The sequence below is a fragment of the Lichenostomus cassidix genome, chromosome 5 (genome assembly GCF_008360975.1).
Source record: "Lichenostomus cassidix isolate B80296 chromosome 5, HeHo_3.0, whole genome shotgun sequence".
Lineage (NCBI taxonomy): Eukaryota > Metazoa > Chordata > Aves > Passeriformes > Meliphagidae > Lichenostomus > Lichenostomus cassidix.
The window spans coordinates 5,610,371-5,623,287 of NC_139486.1; the positions used below are offsets into that span (position 1 = coordinate 5,610,371).

Consider the following 12,917-nt stretch of genomic DNA (forward strand, 5'->3'; position numbering starts at 1 on the left):
GTAAATATTGCAGAGGCAACCCAACTATTCTTGCACCCTGGCACTCTGGTATCTCACATATGCCTCTCTGCCATTAAAAAACAAACAAACAAACAAAACCCCCCAAAAAACAAAGCAAGTTTGGTAAATTCTGAGTTTTCACAGGGAAAAAGGATTCCAACAGGAAAGCCAGTGAACAAAGCTGTTTATTCCTGGTAGCAGGAAGAGCCAGGCTCTGGGAAATGAAATGATTTGCTTTATGGAGGGACTGTAATTCAGAGCCAGGAGGAGAATAGCACCCCAGCCTGTTACATCTCCACAGGACTACTTTTATTTCTCAGAAAAATGATCCACATGAGCCCCACAGCTATTGCTGTGTGTCTAATGCCAAGAGGTTTTTGTCAGTAATTCGTGACTTGCCAGGATCTGCCAACTGCAGAGATGTCCAGGCACTGTAATAATGCAACAAACAGCAATATCAGGGTTAACTTCACTTCCTCAGAGGGCTGTGTTTTGTCTGGGCTCTGAAACCTAGAGATAAATATGCAAGCTTGCAATCAGCCCTGCGATTTCAGTGTTCCTGGCTGTAATGAGGAACAGAGATTTCTTTGCTTTATTTTAATGTGATTCCTGGAAGAGGTGACGGTAGTTGCCAGAGGAGCTTACTTCTCCTTGGCCTGGGAGGACAGGGCTGTGCTGGAGCTGCTGCTTGTGCTGCAGGTTGGGGAGTGTGGGATGGAAGGAGATGAGCATGGACCTGCAGGAGGTGAGTGTTGGGATGCAGGGGTGATGGCAGCAGCCCTGATTGCTGCACCCTGGTGCTGTTGTATGGCCATCCCTCTCTGGACCCACTGGGGTTGATACCCTGGACTGGGATGAAGGATGTTGTTCCCACACCTCATGGCTGTGCCTGAATTTCTCTAGACTGCAGTTTGTGAGGTGCCTGAGTGAGGAAATAGGTAAATAATTGTCCAAAAGCCCCAGTACTTTACCAAGGGTCACTCTGTAAATCTGTGCCAGAAACTGGAGGAAAAAACACCAACAAAACCATGCTGTTTGTTTTTATATCTACTGCATGGAGCAGTAGGAAGCAGAGCTCACCTTCTGGTGGTGCTTTAGGAGGTGAATACTTCACTTGCAATTTATACATCCCTGGTTTAGGTTGTTCAGACTATGCCCAGCAAAAAATAATGTTTCCTGCTCTTCAGTGCCAGCTGTTTTTGTTTCCTGGAGTGCTTCAGCAGCAATGATTCTGTTGTTTTCCAGAATGAAATGCTAAATCAAAATAGAGCTTTGAGAAAAGAGCCACTGATGTTTGGCCAGGGTGACCTCAAGCTTGGCAGAGGCAAGAGAGGGAGGGATGAAAGCTTCTGCTGTTCCTGTCTGCCTTCTGCCTGCTTTCTTTGGGGAAAATCTACTCCTTTGTGATCTGGGATAAACTGCATGACATCAGCATGGCTCGGAGTGCTATGGACACCACCCATACTGAGCAAATTCCCACCTCAGTGGCTGCTCCTCCTGGCACTGCCAGCACTGCTGGTGGTTGCAGATAAGGGAATGAGGCAGTTTCGTAATTGAGGGTAAATCTGTCTGTCTGAAAAGGAGGCTCCTGGATTTCCCTGGGGCTGCCTTGAGTGGGGCCAGTTCTGCACCAGCTGTCTGGGAAACGGGAGTAGGGCTGTGGCTGGTTTTGGGGTAGAATTCTCCCCAGTTATTGAGCTCAGCACTGCCCTGGGTGCTGCAGTGGGGCAGAGCAGGGAGGAAGGCAGGAGGTCTGGCTGAGCAGGTGTCCTGCTCTCCTTGCCCCATCTGCTGAGACAAGGGGCAAGGGCAGTGGGTGGTAGAAACACTGGGGAAAGTTGCTTTGAGAAGAAATAGATCCATAGATAAGGGTCTGGAAGAAGGACAGAGATAAGGAGTATAAGGAGAGATAGAAGGAAGTAGGAGACTGGTCTGGGGAGTGGTGATGGATGGCTGTGGGCAGCAGTTGTCAGGAAGACGCAGATTAAAGAAACCCAAATGGTTAAAGAAGGTGGGAGGAAGAGAATATATCCAGAGGGATTGTAGTGGAGCTGCAGGGGACAAGGAAAGGCAGCAGCAGCAGCATAGCTGTGACCATCAAAGCCTGTTTCTTGCTAGAGTCTGGAACTGTTTTTAATCCCAGAATCTCAGCTCTTTTCTGCCGTCTAGCTGCCAGACTTGTTGAGCACGTGTGTCTGTCTGTTGATTGCACTGATCCACACAGCAGAGCACAGTCCTTTCCTGGGAAGTGTGTGTTCTCTTGTTAGACCTTTCCTCAGAAGTGTGTGTTCCCGTGTCAGTGCTCTCCTCTCTCCCTGAAGCTGTGTGCTTGAAACCACAGCCTTGCTGCTGAGCCAGGACAGTGGAGACTGCTCCAGTTCCAGCAGATGAACTTGCTTCCAATGATAATTTTCTTTGTTTATAAAATGTAGGAAATTGCCTTAAAGCCAGAAACGTTTTCATTTGAAGGATACCACTAGAAAATCAAACTCCCAAATGTCATGCAGTGCTCAGTTGTTGTGTCTAAAATGTATCCTTCCTATATGTTCACAGTACAAACTTGCAAATTACACTTGCAGGTCAGCAAGGATAAAGGCAGAAAAATGTTTCTTGTCCAGCCTGCCCAGCTCAGACTTCTTAGGTGGTGAGTGAGGAATCCAGGGCCTCAGTCTAGTCCCACACCTGTTTTTACTTGCATTGACTCTGGTTCTGTATTTCACTTGTGAGTGGGAGGCAAAGTGGGAAAAACAAGTCCTTGAGGGAAAAGGTCCAGTGTTGAATCCAAAAGGGGTGATGACAGCTTGCACATGAGGGTCATGGCAAGTTGTCATCATGACATCTTGGCCATAGAGGCACCCTATGTCCCATTTGGTGGGACAGAGCTGGCTGGGAAATGGCTGTGTGGAAGGAAGGCAGGGGGAGAACTGCTTAAACCTGGGCAAGAGGTGTTGTGACCATCAAACCACAGGCTGGCTTTCATCTCCTGTCCTTTGAGCCTAAACAAATTCCCTCCCTGGTTGTTCCTTCCCCACTGAAGGACTGGGAAAAAAGATGAAGAGAGATAAAGGTTTTAGGTGTCTCACATGAGCTGTTGGGAGAAAGTGACTTCTTCCTGCTCACCCACCTCTGCTTTTTTGTTAATTGAGAGGAGTGAGATTGCAGAGCCTGCAGAGAGGCATGACATGTACTTACTGCTGCTCTTAGTGCTGGAAAGGGCCACCCATTTGGGAGAATGAAATCAGTGGTGCCACATTATGGAGGTGCTGAAACCAAACTGCCCAAGGAGGTGGTGGAATCGCCATCCCTGGAAGTGTTCAATGAACAATTGGATGTGGCACTCAGTGCCATGGTTTAGTTGACAATGTGATGTTTGGTCAACGGTTGGACTCGATGATCTTGGAGGTCTTTTCCAACCTTAATGATTCTGTGATCCTGAGCCAAGGCAAGCAGCACTCTCTCCATGTGGCAGCCAGCATTTTTAAAGCTATATTTGTTTGGATTCGGGACATCCGCTGTTGAAATCCCAGAGACATATTTCAGAAGTGGAGAAATATGTATTGCAGGGTGAAAACCATGTTTGGGAGGAGATTGAGAAGGGAAATAGAACATGTCTGGCTGTGTTAGCTGCTGGGAAGCTGTTGGGGACTGCTGTGCTTCCTGAAGGCACTGCTCCTGGCATGCAGCCCTTGGGAAATCCCTCTGGGAAATCCCAATAATCCCCTGGCGCTGGGAAGGGTGTGGTGTTTGGCAGAGCACTCATGGTCCCTGCCTCCTGCAGGAGAGTTTTAGGATGGACTGTGCAATCCCCAGCCTGAGCTCTGACCATTTCCATGCTTCCTTGCCAAGGTGGGGATGCGTTGATGAGAAGAGGTGCTGCTTTTTGGCAGATCTCTTCCCAATCAGCTGGGAGTACAAGAAGCTGAATTTATTTTTCTTGACAGATGCTTTGCTGCGGCAGTGTCTTACTCAGCCCATGGTGTGTGGGAACCTGCGTGGGAGAGCAACATGGTAAACAACCTGCTTTTTGAGGCTGTTGCAATTAGAGGACTCATTAGCAAGCTGCCACATGGAAATCTCAAAAGTTCCCTGTGTGATCAGAGCTGAGTTTGCTGCTGGACCACTTGTGCTGTGCAGTGTGGGGTGACCAGTCCACCAGGAGGATCCAGGTGTTGCAGGGTGGTGATTCAGGTGTTGGTCATCCTGCCTGGTGAGCCCAGGGCCACCTCCAGGGTCTGGGGAGAAGCTGAGGCATCTCATGGCAGCAGTCAGAGGCCCCAGTGGCAGAAAAAGGGGAATGTTCAACTTGTCCTGTTGAATTAGCTTTCCCAGTTAATATGTTCCTGACTGGATTCCATTTGTGCTTTGGGATTCAGTTTGCTTTCTCGTGGAAAGGTGTAGTGCCCTTGGTGAGGAAGGCTTGAGGTTTCATCCTAAGGATGAAGCTGACTTGAGGAATGTGGTTGCCATTTCTGAAAATGCTGTCAAACTTTGAGACCTTTGGACACAATTTATTTGATACTTCCATTTCAACTGGCTTTCTGTTCATCCTGGTTTCTTTGTGTGTTTTGTCTCGTGTTATTTTTCCTGCACCACCTTCTTTGAGACTGATGTTAAAACCATGTCTCTAGCAAATGGCAGTGCATGAACATAAAGGTGTGAATTTTAAGCAGATTTAGTTGATTGTAAAACCTCACATGGACACCCTTGTTTCTATACCAAAGCTGCCAACTTCTGAAACTGCCCCCATAGCCCAAAAGGAGGATGTCCCCAGAGCATCCACTTCAAAAATAGCTCTAAACTCCACTTGGTTAAAAATAGGTTTGACTTGGATCTCGTGCTTCCCTGTGTGGGCAGAGCCTCCTGAGAGCATGCTGTGATCCCTACTATGGAAACACCCACGAGCATGTGAGCTGCTGATGGTTGTGACATGCAGGAACCCCAAGGCTGCGAGAGCAGGGAGGGTTCAGCATCTCCCTGCCACCAGTTCTGCTTTTCTCAAGGATTTTGCACGAGTGATGGGAGCTTTGACTTGCAAATGCTGTCACTCTGTCACTGCTGCTTCTGCTCTGTAGCCAGCGTGGTTTGAGATCTTCTAAATCAGAGAGCTCCTGGCGCATGAATTAATCATGGAAAAGATCAAAGTTGCTTTGTTAGTTTTATTTTCCTGTTTTTAATGAATAATGTATTTGAATGGTTTCCTTCCCTAGTAAATCACATCTCAACGTTTTTACTCTTCAGTTTAGTAAGTGGGAAGGACTGACAGGAGGTTTTACAATGGAAATTGGCTTGCCTAAGCACAAGGAAATAGTAATGATTGTAATTGGGAGGGGAGGAGGGAGAGGAATCAGTTTGTTAAGGCTGTAATGAGGCATGCAGTAAGAAGTTTGGGAGGGTTTTGGTTTTTTGGTTTTGGGGGGATTTTTTATTTGTTTGCTTGGTGTGGGGTTTCGGTTTTTTGGGTTTTTTTTGTTTGTGTGTTTTTTTTGTTGTTTGGTTGGTTTTTGTTGTTTTTCCTTCTTGGGTTTTTGTTTCGTTTGTTAGTTTTTGGGGGTTTTTTTGGGAATAGGGAAGTTTGAGATGGCAGGGAGAGAGCTCCATTGTGAGAAAGGAACAGGGGAATGGGGTGAGTTTTAGATTCTACTTCTGCTGGAAGACCATGTTCAGCTACTGCCAGAGGGAAGCACCTGTCTGGAATATGACCAGACTAATTTATTTTGCTTTTTGAAACTGTGTCCTGCTGAGTGTGGGACAGATACAAAGTGGTTTTCCAGTCACAGTACCAGTCTGGAGCTCTGACAGCCTCAATTCAGTGCTCAGGTTTCTCCTGTCTCCCTCAAATCCCTCTTCTGATTTTAAAATAAAATCCTTCTCTCCTGCAATCTCCTTTCTGTGCAGGCTGAGACAGTTCTTTGCCATCGTTTGCCTGGTCTCTCTGGCAAACAGATGTGTCCTGAGGTTTTGCAAATGAATGCAAAAATGTGCAGAGATGGAATGGTGAGACAAACAAGCCCAGGGTGAGAAATGGGGCTGTCCCTTTGCTTCTCTCACAGTGGTGTGGCTGTAAGGAGAAGAAAGAGGGAAATGAGGGGAAGTTGCTGTTGCTTTCAAGCACAGCCTCCTTGGCATCCAGCATGCAGTGATCTCTGTCTGAGAGCCTAGTCTCTGATAGCATGGGGTTGCTCATGTCTGGTGAAATCTTTTGTTACCCTCTCTCTCCCATTTGCTCAGTTCATGGTTACTCACCAGAGAAAGACTTTTCCACTGACATTTTTCAGCCTTGTGCAACATGCTGTGGTGCCTCACTTCAGAGCTGCCAATATCCACAAGCAAGCGTCTGAAAAAAAGCTTTCCTAGAAAAAAAAAAACTTTTCCGAGAAAAAATCTTGTATCCAGCTCTTGCAGATGTGGAAAAGCTGCTCTGTGCACATCTGAAAACCTGTGTGGCAATTGGGATTAAAACTCTATGCAAAATAACATGTATGGTGTTCATAACTGGTTGGAAGACTTGAAGGGGCAGCAGAGTGCTTGTTTTAGAGGTTCTCAAGCTGCCTTCCTCTTGCTCTCTCAAGTTCTCACAGAGCTTATGCAAACAGATACAGAGCAGCTATTCCTCTCTCAGCCTCAGCACTAGGCTGTACCCTTGGCTTTGCAGTGAAAAGCTTTGCAGCCCCTTTCCCTCCTGGATATGTGGATTCTTCCAGCAGCCACACCCTGGTCACTCCAGCTCTGCAGAGCTGTCCTGCTCTCCCTGGCACTGCTATAGCCAAGTGCAAGACACTGAAGAAAACTGAGCCCCCCAAAAGGTGCTTTTCTGTCTTACCTACTGGTACCACCAGAGCTCTGGCATGGTTGTGTAATTCTAGAAAGAAGCCTGTGATGGGATTTTGTAGCAATAGCTGAGCACTGTCATGCTCACCAGTCTTGCTGGGTGAGCCTTATTGATCCTGTTCTCACTGCTGCCGTGCTGAAATATCATCCTTCAGACTCAGACCCCAAATCACTGAGAGCTGAGATGAATTGATGTCCTAGATCTGGCAAGGAAACAAGGAAGATGGATCTGCTGTACTTCAGCACTTGGACAAGAAACAGAGGCCTTGCCTGCAGCACACAGTTCTGTGTGATTTAATGCAAGGATGATTACTTGTTTGGATTTCCAAGACTGCTGATAGTGCTGTTTCACACCCATGAGTGGGGAAAACTTTTTCTGTATTCAGAGCATCATTATTCCTTCTCACTCTTTCAGACAGTATTGATAGGTTGGGTTCTTAGAAGATGAGCTGCCCATTAGCCTAGCTCTGCTGTGAAGTGCAAGAGGAGCTTTAGCTGGCTCTTTCTCTGATCTTCACACAGAACTTTATCCAGTTTCAGAGGGCAAAACAGCAGCTGGATCAAACATAAGTCCCAGCCTGTGTTTGATGTGCCACATGTTTGCTTTGCTAGGAGCCTCTCCTGGGATTGGAACCAGAGTGCAGAGACCAGATCGTGCACAGGGTGGCAAAAGCTGCAGAAGGATCAACTTCTGCTGGGAGAGAAAAACCCCATGTGGTCTGCATGATCTTTGTGGCTGTTTTCCACCTGGCTGACTTGTGCATCCAACTTATTTTTGAGGGGAACTGAAAAAAACCTTTGTAATTGGAGAGACTAGGCTTTCACTCTGCAGCATTAATATTAGGGAAGCAGAACAGGGTATTTAAATCCTTTTCCCTTTTCAGGATCAGGCTGTCAGCTTCTTCTTCAATGCTGTGTTGTGTTTATAACATTTTAATTAGCAAGGCTTCCCCTGGTTTTGACCATCCACAGGATTATGCTGATAAAACTCCTGGTTAAAAGATGCAAAACCTTAGTAAGGGATTTTTGCCATGACTTACATGTTTTCCAGCAAGGGAAATAAACATCTTGGTTTAGCCTCAGTTTACATTCAGTACATGTGAGGAAGCCCACTGTTAGGTAAATATTGAGAGAACACCTACACACTGATGGCTGGAGGGGGTGGGAGTGTGAATTCTTTTACTTGGTCTGATTTATGTATTCCTTTTTATAAAACACCCACTGCTACTCACCGTTTGGGCAAGGGCTAGATTAGCATTTAGCATGATCTGAGATTGCTGTTCAGTGCTGCAGTGCTTGCAGGAGGTGAGAGGTCTCTTAATCCCCTGTCTTGATTTTTATTCTCCAGTAAGGTCAGTGGATCTTTGCTCCATGCTTGTGTGTCACTCAGCGCAAGGGGAGCTTGCTTGCAGTGCTCCTGTGGGGGATAACATGTTTACTGCTCCTGGTGCTGATAAAAAAATGCTTGATTAAGTTTTAACCTATTAACACTATTGATTTAAGGCTTCTTACATTACTTTTTTGAATATCTTTATTTCTTTCAAAGAAAAATGCCACTGTTGCATACAGGAGTATGACACTAGGAATTCTCATGGTGAGGAAGTGCCTGGATGACCTTTGCTATGCTGCTGTTACAGCAGTGGTCAATAGCACGACAGTGAGATTGATTTCCAATAAATCAGAACTGATGAGATTTAGCCACTTGAGTCAAATAGTTCCAAACACACCACTTCATCCTGCAGCTCTTCCCCCTGTTTTCCTGCTGTAGTTATGCCACCACTGTAAGGATTTACCTGACATAACCCCCTGGAATACAAAATGTGGGGGGAAGAAGGGATCTCTGCCCAGGAAGGGCAGGCTCAGGTGAGCTCAGGGGGCAGGTGGGGTGGTGTTAGAGGCTGCCAGTGGCTGAGGATGTGCTGGTTCTTGCATGTGTCCTCAGATGACTCGGTGGATTATTTATTCTCCTCTCCCGCTGCATGGATAATTTCCACTGCCATGAACACGTGTTGAGGAGTGGAGAGGAGGAAAGGGGAAGAGGCTTTTTGGTGTTGAACTTTGTATTTAACTTTTGCACATTGGCAGGCACAGTAAATGCCCCATAGTTACAGATGTCCGAGTTTAACCACAAATGTGGAAACTCCCTTCACTGAGAAATTTCTTGTCTGCTTTTATGGCAGCATTTGGACATTTGAACTGTTCATGGTGGTTGTTGCTTTACCAGAGATTAGAGGCTTTTAAAAGTCTGGGTCTCTTTCAGCGGTCTAGAATGGCTTTGTTTTTTAAAACACTCTCTGTGTCCAGAAGGAAAATATATGTCCTGTAGAAAACTGGCCAGAATGCAAAACATGAGCTGGGAAAATGTCTCTGATGGCTTTATATCTCCTGCAGCTACACCTGGGTTCAGGGAATGGCTAGGGTTGGGCTGGGCTCTCCCTCTCCCTTTCACTTGAGGCAGCACCAGGAAATGGGAAGAATAGTGTCCAAGAGAGTTGATGGCATATGGAATGTAATCCAGGCCTTCCTGAAGTCACTCACTTGCTTAATAACACTCAGGTTTGTTATAAGTTGAGATGAACATAAGCATAGGTGAGGATCACCTGGAAGATGTGCAGTATCAGCAGAAAGTTACTAGGGTCTGACAGCCAACTTGTGTGAGAAAACATGAAATTTGAGGAGTGTTTTAAATATGAATTAACTTTTGGTAAAGGAAAAAACCCTAACTTGTACCATGTGCTTTAATGACAAGCAGGTCTGCACGTCAGAACTGTTGTGCTGTGGGATGTTGGTGTCTGGAGAACAGGGGATGGAGGCAAAGTACAGCTCAGGGGAGAAGGCTCCAGGTTAGCCCTGGATATGATCCACCACTGCAGACAGCATGGTGGCTTCCTCTGTTGCCCAGGGAAAAGCAAATGCCTGTAATTCTTTGGGTTTTGTGAACTGTTTCAAAATTGCAGTCAGCCTGAAGCTGGGCAAACCACAGGGATGCACAGCAGTGTCCCATGGGTGGCTTTGCAGGCTGTCTTCAAGTGTCCCCCTGTTCCTGGTGCCAAGGGTTGGTTTCCTCTTGCCATGTGTGGTCTGTACTGCATGAGAGAGCACCAGGGAGGTGATTGTCCCATGCTGGTCCTTGCTGGGAACTGTAACAAAACCAGAAGCTGCAGGAACTAAATTGGGAACATCTTCTTTTAAACTCTGCTAAATGGGGGCTTAAAGGGCATCAGCTGTTGGGCTTCTAATGGAGCAGCTGGCATGGAGCAAGCTGGTAACTGGATTGCTCCTTAGGTGATTTACTTACGTGCTCACCACCTACTCAAACCCTGTGCTTCCCTTTCCATGCCTCACAAGTTCTCCTGAACATGCTGAACACCACTACAGGACACATTGCCAGTTGAGGTGTTTGGCCCTGATCCAGGAAAAACACTTAAGTGTTTGCTTAAACCTACATCAAAGAGTTGTTCTCTTGAATTTGAAGTTGGGCACATTGTGTAATACTGTAAGGAATTTTTTTTTTTTTATTCTCACATGAAATTGCAGGAGGCTCGAGCTCAACGAAACAACTGGGACCTTTTGGTTGACCTCTTGATGTTCTTCTTAGGCATGTTTCCTGTGGTAGATAACAAGGCAGTTGAACTTGTGCAATGATGATTGAACATTTGGAAGGAATATTAAGCCTCCTCAAATCAGATCTCACCTCAGGAGATCAAAATTACATCTTGTGTGTGGGAAGGAGGCAAATTATCTCCCAGCTGCAGAGTTTCTCCATCTTGCTGTCATGTGTTTCTGGTTGCCCACTGGCAGCGGCAGGATGCTGAGCTAGATGGACCAATGTTCTGATTCAGTCTGGTAATTCCTGTGGTCCCCTGAGTCCTGCTGACCTCACGGGGAATGAAACACATGTTTAAGCACTTCCCTGCAAAGGCAGGCTCTTCTGAGCCAGTCTCTGCCCAGCTGCTTGGAGCTCTGCACTGAAGAAGGCAGGTTTCTGTTAAGGGCTTGGATCAGCCTTACCACATCCTTTTTCTTGGTGTGTTTAAATGGGAAAAGCCTAATTTAGAGCATGTGCTTCCATTTAAAAAATGAATGCAAGCTGTCCCAAAGTCAAGCCATGCTCCATGTGGCAGCAATGCCATCGGGTAGGAGGTTTCCATCAGTGCCTAAGGAAGGGACAAGTGCACAAATGGCTGGGAGAACACAGCAGAAAAAAAACCCTGAGTTTCCTGGCTGGCTTTGCTTCTAAACCTGTAGCAAGAGTACCAAGAGGAACACATCCTGTGGCTCATGACCCCTTGAAGTGGCTGGGCGCAGTACTGACAGGATGGTTTCCCTTATCTCAACTCCTACAAAGAGAGCTGGGAAGTATGCCTGTGATGTGGGACTCCTACATTGCAGGCCTTGATCAGCTTGACAGCTTTTCCTCTATTTCCACCACCCCCCTCCTCCCAGTGGTTAATCAGCAAAGCCAGTTGAAAGCAGGGAATTGCTGTGCCCCCTTTTTGTGGGAAGATGTGTGGGATGGTGACAGCTGTGTTTGGGTCCTGCTGCTGATCCACCACTCCAGCAGTTTACAGACTGCCTGGCCTTTCCTGTGGCATTATATCCATGCTGAGGCTTTGGCAAGAGCTGGCTTTTGTCTTGCATCCAGTCAATGCTCAAAACAAGAGTCCTGAATACATATGTTGGTGCACAATCACCTCTAGAAGACTCTGCCATGTCCCCCCCAAAACACCCTTGTTTTCAGGGCCTTTACTTTAAAAAATAACTAACTTGAAAACTCTGAATTTCGTTTCTTTCTTCTGAGGCAAGTGTGCCCCAGATGAGGCTTTGATCTGGGAAGCTCAGCTGAGTCTGACCAGGTCTCTGTGAGGATCCCAGAGACCAGCTGGCTGGGATATGCAATTTGGATGGCTGCTGCCAAATGGGAATGGCTTGATCAAGAGCTCAGTTCTGCCTTTTGAGAGATGCATGTTTGGTGTAAATTGAGCTTTGCTAGGAAATTGTTATGTGGCTGAACTAAACTCAGTAAAAAGATTAAATTATATTGATAGATAATTAAATTGTGATATTAAATTGTTCCAGGGGAAGTTCAGACTGGGCATTAGGAAGCATTTCTTTAACAAGAGGTGGTTCAGACATTTTAACTGGCTTCCTAGACAGGTGGTCAGTGCCCACAGGCTGTCATGTTTAAGAAGCATTTGAACAATGTTCTTAAAATATATTAACTTTTGGTCCATTCTGAAGGGGTCAGACAGTTGGACTAGACAATTGTTGTAGGGCCCTTTTAACTGAAATAGAGTCTGTTCTGTTCTAAAATTAAATTAAATTTTGGGACAATTCAGATTTGAATGTCAGTAGTTTCTGGGTCCCTGCTTTCCAGAACCATCAACTATTATCTAACCTTTGGAAAATGAACCCTTTAAAGAAAGCAGAACATGGCACATATCAAACAACTAATTATTATTGAAAAAGTAGACTGTGGAGTTTTTTTCTCCATTACAGGAAGAAAAAATGCTGCAAATAGTGATACAGAAGTGTAGCATGAGAACACCAAAGGTGGATGAGCACTGTTCACCAAGCAAGGCACTGCTTTCTCTCACCAAGTGGGGTGCTGGTCAGTTGGTTACATGTAGTCATGGCTTCAGGAGTTATTGCCCAAAAAGCTGTGAGTTATAACAACTAATTAGCTCTGAGCTTCTGGTCTATTTACAGCTTGTAAATTAATAGCTTAGTGACATGTCTCAGCATGGGAGAGTTGTGAGAAGAAGGGGAAAAGGCAGATATTTCTAGATGAAAAATGTAATTTTGAGCTGAAGAGGCCATTGCAGTGAAGTTCTGTACCTGTCCCAGATGCCATCCTTGTTCTAGACCACAGTCCCCTGACTTATAAACCAGGGATGTAATTGTGGATTTTGAACGCATTTTATCATAGAATCATAGAACAGTTTGTGCTGGAAGGGACCTTAAAGATCATCTAATTCCACCCCTGTGCCATGGGCAGGGACACCTTGCACCCGGCCAGGTTTCTCCAAGCCACATCCAGCCTGGCCTGGAGCACTTCCAGGGATGGGGCATCCACAGCTTCTCTAGGA

General features: G+C 46.1%; 1 protein-coding gene across 1 annotated transcript in view; it reads left to right on the plus strand.

Annotated features, from left to right (window-relative positions):
* The window catches only part of PRKCH (protein kinase C eta), a 111,387-nt gene that overhangs the window by 31,911 nt on the left and 66,559 nt on the right, over window positions 1-12,917 (plus strand). The window lies entirely within an intron of this gene.